This window comes from Callithrix jacchus, chromosome 8 (assembly GCF_049354715.1).
Source record: "Callithrix jacchus isolate 240 chromosome 8, calJac240_pri, whole genome shotgun sequence".
NCBI classification, from domain to species: Eukaryota; Metazoa; Chordata; class Mammalia; order Primates; family Cebidae; genus Callithrix; species Callithrix jacchus.
In genome coordinates this window covers 118,314,423-118,327,640 of record NC_133509.1, presented here as the reverse complement: position 1 = coordinate 118,327,640, position 13,218 = coordinate 118,314,423, and the positions used below count along the sequence as shown (strand labels likewise).

General features: G+C 35.9%; 1 long non-coding RNA gene across 3 annotated transcripts in view; it reads right to left on the bottom strand.

Annotated features, from left to right (window-relative positions):
• The window catches only part of LOC118145000 (uncharacterized), a 139,006-nt gene that overhangs the window by 18,035 nt on the left and 107,753 nt on the right, over window positions 1-13,218 (bottom strand). The window contains exons 4-5 of one of the 3 annotated variants that reach the window (XR_013521738.1): window positions 9,441-9,620; window positions 7,833-7,944 (exon numbers count right to left, since the gene is read on the bottom strand). This is a non-coding gene — a long non-coding RNA (uncharacterized LOC118145000). Of the gene's footprint in view, window positions 1-7,832; window positions 7,948-9,440; window positions 9,621-13,218 lie in introns of all 3 variants that reach the window. The other 2 variants (XR_013521737.1, XR_008474523.2) reach the window with 2 other exon arrangements.

Below are 13,218 nucleotides of genomic sequence, written 5' to 3'. Positions count from 1 at the left end.
CTCTAAGCTTGCTCAATTCCTCTTACTAATAAGAGCATTGTACAAATTATTAACCATGTTATTTCTAGAGAAGAAAGAAGCATATGGCATTAAGTCGTAACATAGTAGATGCAGACACACTTTCCTAGCTATCATAGTTAATAAAGTTTACAGCCCAGGATGCTCTCCTTTCAAGTAGCAGGTCTGGTAATGATGTATGTAGTATGTTGAGCACAGCCTGCATTCTTCCAATTCTGCCTGTACTCTTTCCCATGGAGACTATTACTTGCATTTTTCTACCCAATTCTTTTGTCATTTTAATTCCTCCCAGGAGAGTACACAGGGAGATCATAATAAACACTGTCCTAAATCCCCATAATATTCTGTGTGGCCATAGCTTTCTATCTTCTGACCATGTCTTTTCCAAAACAGAACAACTGTCCGACTGAGACATCTTACTGTCCTACATTGCACTGCTCCTCAATGTTAATTTTCCTCTCTACTCTCTTCCTTGAAAGAGTAAAGATTGAGAAAGTGGGCTATGGTCTGAATTAGGCTGAAGCTCTCAAAAACTTTCATTGCTCTATTCTCTTCCTTGAAAGAGTAGAGATTGAGCAAGTGGGCTATGGACTGAACTGGGCAGAAGCTCTCCAAAACTGTCAGCTAAAATGTGAACTCAGGTCAGCTAGTGAATGTCTCTGAGATTTAACCTCCTCCTCAGAAAAATACTTGCCTCATCCTCTGATTGTAAAGATTAACTGAGCTGATATGGATGAGACATCAGCCCATGACTGGTGCAGAGAACTAATGATTCATGGTATTGATGATGGTGAAAGTTGAGGAGGCAGAATATAATAATAAGAAATATAATAAGCATTATTATAAATCAAATGAATTTAAAGATCTCTCATTATCTTTAGATCAATATCCAAATGTTCTTGATAATCAAACAAAATGTTTTTAAGTATCAAAATGTTATAAACTCAAGCTCTCTGGATCTCTGCAGCCACACTCTTTGAATATCCAACTTCTCCAAGAGCATAAGCACTAGCCTGATGGAATGTCAAATGTGTTGCATTTTTAAGTGTGGAAGAGCTATAAGATCATATCAGAATGTGTCCTGACAGGCATGAGAATATCCAGATTATGAACCAGGTAAATAATATAATACATATGTAACACTAGAAAATGGGAGGGATAAATTTTACAATCAAGAAATTATTTTCACAGGCATTTTCTAATCATGACATCTTTTTTTTAAAGAAAGTAGACTTGAGAAAAGAAACTACACATGTACTGATGTGAAGCTGCAGAAATGATTTGTATTTAAAACATTTTAATTAACTAGATACATTGCACCTGCTTTTAGTAAAATATGCCAGTAACTTTGAGGAATATTTTGCTTTTATAAAATATTTTATATGTCAAAATATGCTCAAAATTTTATGTCATCAGCTATGAATTATAAAATATTTTTTCTTAGATTTTGAAGAATTAGTGTTCACAGCTCCTCATGATCACATGGAACATTTAAAGAATATGTTTTTATTTCCTTTTCTGATAGAAATATATATTCTGATAATTTGAAGGATAGAAAATGCACCTTTCCTCTTAGTTTTAAATTATCCTGAAAACATAGGGGGAACATGAAGAAAAAGTGTAGCTGGAAAGTGTAGAAGTCAGGAGGGTGATATTTCACAGAAGGAAGTTGATCAAGCCAAGTAACACAGACCTATAGCTTGGAGTACTACTGCCTTAGCGAATGGATATTTGATTGAGTACGACAGAAGACAACTCAAAGTAGATCGTCCAGAAAAAGAAAATTTAGCAGAGGAAAAACCTGGATATCATAGAAAAGCCATTACCAAAGGTGTATTTGGGCCTCACTAGAGGCCAGAAGAAGGACATGAGCACCACTGAGAAGAGAAGCAGTTCCTCTTTCCTTTGACTCTGTGTGATGGAAACGAGCGCTCATCTCTGATTCTCCTTGTCATCTTTTGACTTTCTCTCTCATCATACCGATTTTCTTGCCCTTCTTATACGTGGTCCATTAAAACTATCTCAAAACAGTGTTTCCCATTTTCTCTCAGCTTCACTTCCTGTCAGTGTCCAGTTAGCCTCTGTACCAATTTGGGAAACAGGATGCAATTTATTCCGTTTTGAAAATACAATAATTTGTGCAATCGGCTGTGACTTCACAGAAGAATAATGTGGAATATTGGTCTACAAAGCCTATTCCTGCGAAATATGCAATATACAGCATACGAGGTGTCTCATCTTTTACACATGTAAAGTGAAACAGGTATGACTTCACTTTTGCTACAGAAAAATATTTCTAAAGGAGAATATTGATGTAAGCAAGGACATATTATGTAAACAATACTATATGATATAACAGATAAGCCTTAACATCTCAGTGGCTTAATCAAATAGAATTATACTTCTGATTCATATGAAGTCCAATTTGTAGATATGCTGGATGTACAGAGAATTTTCTCTCCACATTAAACTATATTAGCTGCTGCAGGCTCTGCCCTCTTTCATAAAGCTTCCAAGATTGCCTTTGGTTTTGTTACACAGACAGCAGACAGAAGATCATGGAGACTCATGTGTTGACATTTGTGATGGATCAGTTCTGTTAGGTGCATCATTATGATTCAAACTCCATTGACTGAAACTTAGTTACATGTGGACACCTAAATTTAAGGATGGCTGTCTTAGTCTACTTTTTGTTGCTGTAACAGAATAGCTGAAACTGGGTAATTTATAAAGAAGGGAAGCTTATTTAACTCAGGCTAGCAAATCCAAGGGCATGACCCTTGCTTCTGGTGAGGACTTTTGTGCTATCTCATAGCATAGCAGAGAAGGTTAAAGTAAAACTAGATACATGCAAAAAAGCAAAACCTGAGGAAGGGCTCTCCTGGCTTTATAACAACCCACTCTTGCAGAAGCGAATTTATTTGCATGATAACTAATCTAGTCTTTCTATGGCAAGAACTCACTCCCTACCCGGAGAATGACAGTAAAGCCATTCTTGAGGATCCACCCTCATGACCCGAACACCTCCACTTGCCCCCAACACTACCACACTGAGGATTAAATTTCAACATGAGTTTTGGTGGGGACCAGCATATCATATGCCAACCATGACAACCAAAAAATGTAGTATAGTTTTCAGGAAGATGGAATTTGGGACTTTGATTACCAGTCTGAAGAGGTTGGGCATCATTCTTTTGCTAATGTGGACTTACTAAATATTTTTGAATCAAGAAGGTACATTCATTTGAAGGGTAGTGATGGATGGAATCCATCAAGTGATGGAATCTCTGTATGTAGAAAATTGGAAGTGGGAGACAAGTAATTTAAGTTTACAAACGTTAGGGCAGAAGGTTGTAATATAAGGTTTTTATGGAAGTAATTTCAACAAATCTGAAAAATAATCTGACATGGAACTAATGTCTCCTTTATTCATCTAGGGATGATTTATTAAATATTTATTCTATGCCATTCCCTGAGCTAGATACTAGGGATAAAATAGTCCATTTTTTATGTACTGAATACAGCTATAGTCTAGTGGGATTGCGGGGTGGAGAGAGACAATAAATTATTAATGTTGTACCTAATTAAATTGTGATAAATGTTGTAAAAATGATAGAAATCATTAAATGAGTATAGTAGACTAGCCAAGATCACTCAGAGTAAGTGAAATGTAAGCTCTGTGTATGTGTGTGTTAACATGATTTGGAAAATACTCATGTCTTCACACATAGAGAATTGAGGAAAGAAGCATACACAAGAAAGCCATGTGCGGTAGGAAATATGATAAGTTTAGGGTTGGAGTCACCAATTAGGGACACCAACTAATATCCAGGTGCATTTATTGATTAGTTACCTATAAATGAGGGGCAGGATATGAAGGTACAAAAAAAGGTGAAATGGATCCAGTCAACTCTGATACAAGGTAGACTATTTTAGTGCTTCTTTTGATGAGATCCAAGCCTCACTTGGATACTACATAAAGATATTTTTTACAAAGATTTATAGTGTACAGTTATCCTTTGCTTTTAAAATATGTGCTTTTTTCTCTTAATTATGGGATGTTTCTGTGTTGCAATTATATGTTTATATGGCTGAAGTTGTTTCTGGACTACTAGTTCCTTGAGAATAGAGTGTACTTAGGTATTATTCTCCCTCCTTCCTCACAGAATGAGAAAGAGAGCAGGTGTTCAATAATTGCATGATGAAAAAGAAAGAATGCAGAAATGAACAATGAATAAGTGAACATGCACAAGGTTCTTGGAGCATACAAAAGTCCATGGTTTAACTCAGCTCAGGCTCAGAGACCTGAGAACCAGGGTACTGGTGATGAAAATCTCAGTCCAACCTCAAAATAAGATAAAATGAGGTATCCCAGCTCATGTAGTGAGGCAGAATAAAAGGAGGTAAATTCCTCATTTCTATAATTTTTTTATATCCTTCAGGTCCTCAATAGATTGGATGATGCTCCCCGCACTGCGGAATACCATCTTCTTCACTGAAACCACTGATGCAGATGCTAACCTCATTAGAAAACATCCTCAATGACACACCTAGAAAAAAGGTTTATTTGGGGCACCCCATGGTGTGGTCAAGTTGACAAATAAAATTAATTATTACAGCAGTTTGTCTACTATTTAATTATTTGATGACTAAGGAAATGTCTTCAGGCTTCACCTTCTTGGTTTTCTATTTCCCCTTATATAATACCATTTCACTATGCTTCTTTTCACCTGGATTTCACCTACTACCAAGACCCTTGACTCTGAAATCTCATATGAGATTTACGTTTCACTCTATGATGGAATTTTTCCAACGAACTTCTCCTTTGAATCTTTTGTTTGAGGACTTTCCTTGCTCATCATGGGGCCCAGTTCAAGGTCCCAGACTTTCAGCTTGAACAAATACATGTGTTCTAGTTTCGGATGCTTATACCAATGTATATCATTCATTCAGGTAATAATTTATAATAATTATTTAGTAAACTATTATATTAGTTTATAAATATATTTAGTAAATATAATGTATAATAATTATTTAGTAAATAATTGATATAGCAAACTATTGTTATAGGATTATAACATTCTATTGCGATTGAATGTTTACTTTGTGTTTAGTATATGTACATGGACCCTGTTTCCACTCTTTAAAAAAAATAGTCTTTTGGTTTGCTTTTCTCATTTGGTGCTTTTATTATTGTAGTCTTCACATTATGTATATATGCATATGCACATGTACACAAACACATACTAATATGTTAATATGGTTTTATTCCCAAGCACTCCCTACTTAAGAAGGAAATCTCATCTTCCATATCTGGATTTATAAGGAAGCTAAGCTATTCACTAAGACATTTGGACTTCCTTCTTATGAATTCTGGAATTTTCTGAGAGTTCAGTCAAGGTTATATAACGTTTAATTTTTAATCAGTTATTTAGACCCAGGATTGATAGTTTTCAACATCAACAACCAACAGCTCTGGAAGTTTTGTCCCTGTTTTCTGCATCTCTTCTCCATCACTCTCTTTTATTATCCTGAAGAGCAAGTATTATTTTTTATTTTATGACAGCTCAGCTACTTCTATCAAAGAACAATCTTTGTCATTTCTCACTACCTATCTTCTTCTTTGCTGATCTCTTGCTCCCTCTGAATCAAAAACATTCTTTAGATTTATGGGCACTTCTTGTACAATGTTCTTTTTATTCTGTTGCTTGGATCTTTACTCATTTTGGTTCGAGTATCTTTAGCTTCATTTTGTTTTTTTTCCCCAGGCTCCTGGTCTTTGAAGTTCCAGTCTGTCCATTAGTCTTTTTTCACTCTATACTTTTTATTCACTGGTAGACTGGCCTAGCCCATTCATTTTTCTTCCTAAGCAGAGAGAATACTCCTTTGCAATAGATGATAGGTTATGTTCAGTTTGTTTTTCTCATATAGTCTTCAAATATTAGATAATTAAAATTTTCACTTATTGAGGGCCTGCTATGTGTCATCAGTATTTAAAAAAAGGTTAATTCTCACAAGACCCTTAAAATTGATATAATTTTTCAAATTAGTGAATAGTAGCTCAGATAAATTCAGAAGCCAAATGTTGTATAACAGGTCCTGGATTAATTCTTAAAATATTTACTTCACTATTTCCATAGTCCAGGCACTGGTTCAGATGTTGGGAATATAGCAGAGAATAAGACTTTTGAAATCTATGTTCTCGTGAGGAATTATGAAGGCTGGGCAGTAAATAATCAGGTGTGCAATGACATGTAAAGTAATAGAAGCATTTAAGCATATAAATAAATACATAAATTGATATTCTCAGTGAAGAAAACAAATGTGTATTTTGATAACTATAACTGGGTATGGAGTAGTTGGAATAGCCTTACTGAGGAGATGGCATTTTAGCAGATATCTAAAAGGACAGATAGAGTTAGTTATTAGAAATGAGTGGGAAGAGCATTCCAAGCCCAGGAATGTGCTGAAGGCAAGGATATATGGTAAGGAAAGTTGTAAGTGTAAGGAACAGCATATACATCCAATATTGTTAGAGTATGAGTGGTATGAGATAAAATAGAGACATAGGAAAAGACCAAACTGTCATGATCCAAGGGGCATTTTCTTTTACTTCTTTCAAGTCTGTGTTGTTTTCCTGACACAACAATAAAATAGCACTAAACACTCCATGGCATTTACTGGTACTTGCTAGTATATCAACATTAAGTGTCTCGGGTCTCAGTCCTTATCTAAATACTTCACATTTATCCTGACGAAAGTCATCAGGATAAATAGAGTTTCAAATGCTCTATTTATCCTGACAACTTTCCAATGTTTTCTATAGCACGGACCTTTCCCTTGAACTCCAGAACTACACACCCAAGATGTACTAGACATCTTCACTTGAATGTTTAATAAACATCTCAAACACAACTTGACCAAAGTAAACACCAACTGCTGAGTTCCTAACAGGCCTGAGATCTGCTTTTATCCCACTTAGACACAAAGAAATTAGCTTGTACTCTTTAACGGATGCAGTCAGAAGAAACAAAACTCTTGGGTCAGAGACAAAATATTTCATTACCCTGACACCACCAACAGTATTTGCATCAATATATTTGAGTGGTTTTCCCTTGCCTTCCAGTCCTATAAAATTAGGGGGCCAGGATGGATGCTAACTTGCAGTGGATTTTTCACTGCTGCTAGCAACACTAACTTTGAATAATCTACTCCTTTTATAGCTTCCAAGTAGGCAAGATTGCTCTTTGTCCTGAACGGAAACAAGACCTTATCGTTTACAATTCTCTCTGCAAACTCATGAGAAATTGCCCAGACAAAGAGCAGTTAAGGCCTTGCATTCTTGGCATACTGGCAAGATAGGGATTATCTAACCCAATACTTCCATAAAATATGTATAAGGTGGCTGGTGTCATAGAGGAATGGGGACAAGGGCATAGATCTACAGGTTGCTGCCATAGCCCTTTACAATAGGGGTAGTTTTTGTGGCACTTAGGTAGAAAATGTCAACAGTGAACTAGTCTAGATTCAGGTTCTCATCTCAACCTACTAGGTAGGCTATGAGGTAGGCTTCCACCTACAGAGGGAAAGGACTGGGAATATAAGCTAAAGTGTAGATGCCTCCCAGTTTTCTTCTCCCATGCATATCCTATAGTTGCTAGATTCCCTCTAATGTGCAGGTGTTCTTTTTCTTTTCTTTTCTGTTTTTTTTTTTTAAAGAGTGTGGCTGTTCTTAATCTCACCAAAGAAAGAAAAATGGACACCATTAACTGGGCCACTGTCCCAAGAACCCAGACCTCCCTACCTACACACACCTTGTTTGCTCTTCAGGCAGCCTCTTGGGTGATCATTCATCTGTGAGCAAAATGATGGCTCCTCACTGCTGTCCCATTCCCATCAATTACGAAATCAGCTTCTGTACCCTCTCTTCTGGAAAATAAAGTTTTACAGGATCCTCATTTGCTGTCCTTCTTAAGATCATCTTGTGAACAAATTTTTGTGTTATTAATCCAGTAGAGGACTTCATACCCATCTCCACTGTCAAACCATGAGATACTGCCCAAGCAAGATACGGGTGCCAATATGGGCTTATTCTACTGGGCTATAGGCTGACTGGGGGGGGGTTTCCTAGCACTGCTGCAGCACATGGGTCCTGTGGCCAAAGCCAGGCTCAGTTTCTGCTTTCTGTAGCTCCCTCAGATTCAAGAGACTCTACATAATTATTGCTCCTGATCCCAACTGGTGAAATGAGCCTGTCCATTTCCTTATGCCCCTGTTTTCCCACCATGCTACAGCTGGCCCACTAATATACTTGTATTATTTATCTATGTATTTTGTTTACAGCCCATCTTTTTCCACTAGAATCTAAGTAAGTGGTCCCCAACCCTCAGCTCATGAACCAGTACTGGTCCATGGCCTGTTAGGAACCCAGTAGCCCAGCAGGAGGTAAGTATTACCTCCTGAGCTCCATCTCCTGTCAGATCAGTAGCAGCATTAGATTTTCACAGAAGCATGAACCCTGTTGTGAAGTGCACAAGCAAAGGATCTAGGCTGCATGCTCCCTATGAGAATCTAATACTTGATGATCTGTCATTGTCTCCCAACCCCCTTAGATGGAACTGTCTAGCTGCAGCAAAACAAGCTCATGATTCCCACTGATTCTACATTATGGTGAGTTACATAATTATTTCATTGCATATTATAATGCAGTAATAATAAAAATAAAGTGCAAAATGCCTGTAACGTGTTTGAATCATCCTGAAACAATCTCCCCACCCTAGTCTGTGGAAAAAATGTTTTCTGCAGAACTGGTCTCTGGTACTGAAAAGGTTGAGGACCACTGGTTTAAGCTTCCTGAAGAAAAATATTCAATATTATTGAATGGATGAATATATGCAATTATTCATTTGTTCATCTGCTGCAGGTACTGCTGAATTTAATCTCTGTTAGAATAGGTAGTTGGATGATTTTATTCACCACTTACCCCCACGCCTAAAACAGTTAGCAAATCATAGTTATTATATAAATATACACTGAATACATTTATTGAATGGCTGAATGAAGTTCTAACTCAATAATATCTCTATAGAATGGTTAGCTTCCATCCAGGCATTTTGCTAGTAACTTAAAAAATTGAGTTTATTTTGTAAGAGGTGATTTCATGTATTGATTCAACAAGATTCATTGAATACTTGTTATCTGCAGGACCTATATTAAGTGTTCCTCTCTCAAAGTTCTTAGTGGAGTATGCTGAAAAAGTAACTCAAAGAACTAAATGCTGGTACTTGGCAAAACCACATATTTCTTTCTTCTTGAGCTGGAAGACTCCACTCTCCAGTTCTCCAGCAATGACGTGTAGCGCCTGAAGTGTTTTGTGACCAGAGGAAGGAAGCTGAGGTGTGGCACCAGAAGTGTTTTCTCACCGGTGGAAGGAGGCCGAGGTGTGGCACTGGAAGTTTTCTCAGCAGAGGAAGGTGAGCTAAGGGACTTGCACGTTGATAACCCCAGCCCACAGAATCTGTCATGTGCAACTACATGTCTTCTTTTTTTCTCTCTTGCTTCCAGGAAAGCAGCAACCTCCAGAGCAATTTTGGGAGCTTCACCTAGATGATGAGAGAAACTCAGTAGTATTTAGGACCTGAATGATAACATGAAGAAGAGATTCATGGCCAAACTACTTTTCATAGACCAGTCCTTAGAAATTATCTTTGGTTGAAGCACTTAGATATTTTTGCAGCCATTTTGTAAACCAGTTAGTGTACTCTTTTACGGAAACTCTTCTCTAAAATTTTACTGAATTATTTTTGTCTCTAGAGATTGTGTCCTTCACACATGGAAGATTTTATTGTCTCGATCAAGTACTGATCCTTATTTCCTTTCTCTCTTCCTCTGATAGTCTTAGGTCCTGTTTCTTGACGAGGTTTCCACAGTACTCAAACTTGTAAAAGATTCTACACAGCACCTCTAGCACCTGCATTGAAAACTTTCCATCAGGAGTATCCAGGTGTTCTCAAAACTCTGGAAACAAATATATGAACACTCTCAGTATGTTCTGAGCCTCAGGGGAACACTCACAGAGTTGTTGGCGAATGTCAAAAGTCAGGAGAAGGTATCTCATTCTCTTTCCCTTTCCGATTGTTTCGTACTTCAAATTCAAAACAATTTATGAATATTTTTCTAATGTTGTTTTCTTCCATTAATCCTGCCAGACCTGGTCTCTCCTGGGATGCCCTTTTCTTTGGGGCATAGCTAGGAATAATTAAATACAACACTACTCCAAATTTCCTTTCACTCTGACAATCAAGGCTCTGGTTCTTGCCAAGCTTCTTTATATGCTCCTCTTTCTCCTTCAGATAATTTGTTCTTCAGTGCTTCTTACAAATACATTTTTGTTCAAACAGCCATACGAGTTTACCCCCTGCCCCGCCCTACACACACAAAACCCAGGGGAGTTTAACTCTCCAAACTAAACAGAGCTAAATGCTCAAGCTTAATCTTGTTATGTAAATTAGCAATTGAATTATGGGCCAGCACCTTGCTTGTCACTAGACTATATGCCAGTCAAATACTATGGAAAGGAATTTATAGATAAGGAAACAAAGAGTAAAAGTTTTGAGTTTTTGATATTTGTTTAGGTATGTTGGTTTAGTCCTATGTGTGTGTCTGTGTCTGTGTTTCTTCCATCCTATTGGCAATAATACTATCTACTTCTATTTACTTTGCAGAATTTTTTTAAAAGCTATTCACCTAATCATGACTATGTAGAAATCTACTATTTACCTTTTCACATTAATAAGAAAGACATGGTAAAATAAAGTTTCTATTAGGCCCTTTTAGCTATAGATTTAATGTGATATATAGGGAGAGAATATGAATTTTTTAATTCGTTCTGTGGCATAAAGTGAAATTAGTAGATAAGGTCGTATAGAGTAGAAATAGAATTATAAACATGTTTATGTAAATTTCCTGTTAATATATAGACTTTTTCAGAATTTATTTCTCTAATTCTTAAATTAGAACATTAGTTCATTTTACATATTGAAAGGCTTAAACATAACTCATGCAAAATAAAATCTTATTAAGAACTCCATAAATAAAAGTTTAGTAAATAGAGAACAAACTTGAACTCTGTGATTTGGAGAGATGACTTAGTCCCTCCTAATTGCTATCTGACACCTCTTTAAACTGATAAGAACAGTAATACCTATCTCATGAAGTTGAGATAATGTATGCATTCCAATATACCAGTTGAATAGTAAGTAATTAAATTAGATAATCATTATTATTACTGGAAATTAGATTATTTTTCCAGACATATGTTAAAAATCTGTCATCACCTTCAGCCTAAAGCGTTTGTACTTTTTCCCTTTTTAAAATAAGCACTTAACATTAAAGTGTCTGAATCCTTTAGCATTTTTATCATTTTTCTTTTTTTAATTTTATCTTTAAGTAATTTTAGATGTATACAAAAATTGCAAGATAACAGAGTTTCAGTATATCATTTTCCCAGATTCCCTTAAAGTTAACAGCTTACAAAAACATAGTACATTATCAAAACCAGATAATTAACATTGATATATTTTCATTAACTAAGCTAGAAACCTGATTTGAATTTCCTGTGTTGTCACACTAGTGTTCTTCTTCTGTATCAACCTGGATCACATATAGCATTTAATAGTCATTTTTTTTTTTGTTTCCTCCCCCACTCCCCCCACCCCGACACACACAACCCGGGAAGTTTTTCTTTCATTTTCTTTAAGAGTTTCTCTATCATTTTCTTTGTCATTCATAACCTTAGCACTTTCAATGATGGTCAGGTATTTTGTATGATGTCATTCATTCCTTTTGTGTTTGTGTGATGTTTTATCATGATTACATTGAGGGTTTTTTTGGGGGGGTTTGTTTGTTTGTTTTGCAAAAATGCTACTGAAATAATGTTTTAACCTTCTTATTGGATTATATCAGGAGGACTGTCATGCCAATACATCTTAAAACTGATGATGTTAACTCTAATAAGTTCGTCACTTTTGTGTCTGCCAAGTTTCCCCACTGTAAAGCTATTGGTTTTCCTTTTGTAATTAATAGGAATCTTGCAGGGAGTTATATCTTGACTATGCAAATATCCTGTGCTCCGTTATATTTTTGCTCAATACATTTCATTTCCATGGATGATTCTTGCCTGCAACTATTGTACCACAGTGCATGCCCAAGGGTAATTTTCTGTTTCTGTCATTCCTTCCAAATTACTCAATTGTAATTGTATTATAAGGAAGAGCTGTTGCCTATTCCCCATCGTTTACTTATTTATTCAGTTATTTATCCCTATCAGCACAGACTCATAAGTATTTATTTTATGGGTCATATTTCAATCCCAATACTATCATGATTTATTCTGTTACTTCAAATCCTTCCAATTGCTACTGAGATCTTAAGTTGGTTCCTGTGTCCCTTTTACATGCCTCCATCATCCCTTGAACACTTCATTACATTCTTGCACCACAAGAGGTTCCGACCTTATCTTATATTTTTCTTCCCAATCTATTTCACCATAAAAGAGCCCATCCTTATTTAAAAATAGAAAACATGGAAAATAGCACTTAGAAATCAAAATCTGTTTATTAAGTGTGTTCATTGCTACTTGGGCAACAATATTGTAATATTGTTATATATAATATGCATTCATACACACTTTATAGATATATAATATATGCATATAAACATACATATTTATTTATTACATTTTATCTATAGACATATTCAAAATCCATGACTTTATATGATATAAATTCCAATCCAGCACTATAGAGTTCATTCTAGCTTTTCTCCTTTCCACATTGTTACTTCTTCATCTAACATACAGAAACTCGGATCACATTATCCAGAAAATATTTGAGTATTTGTTCAATTCCAGTATACAAAAAGTATTTTCAAAGTTTGTGATGCCTACATTAGCAAAAAGCAATGTTGCTAACTAGAGTATATTTGTGTTTTTCTTTTTAACCTTAACTTTTAAGTATGCATTGCAATACTGCCTTCCAAAGTTACTTAAATAGGTTCTTTACTTTTTCACCCTCCTAGGTGGGAGTATGTTACACATTTGTAATACAGTTAGGTTACCCTTTACTGATTGTATTCCATGTTGGATTTCCTTCACATCCTGGGGGTTCTAAATTTTCAATCTATATTTTGGGTAGGCAAAAC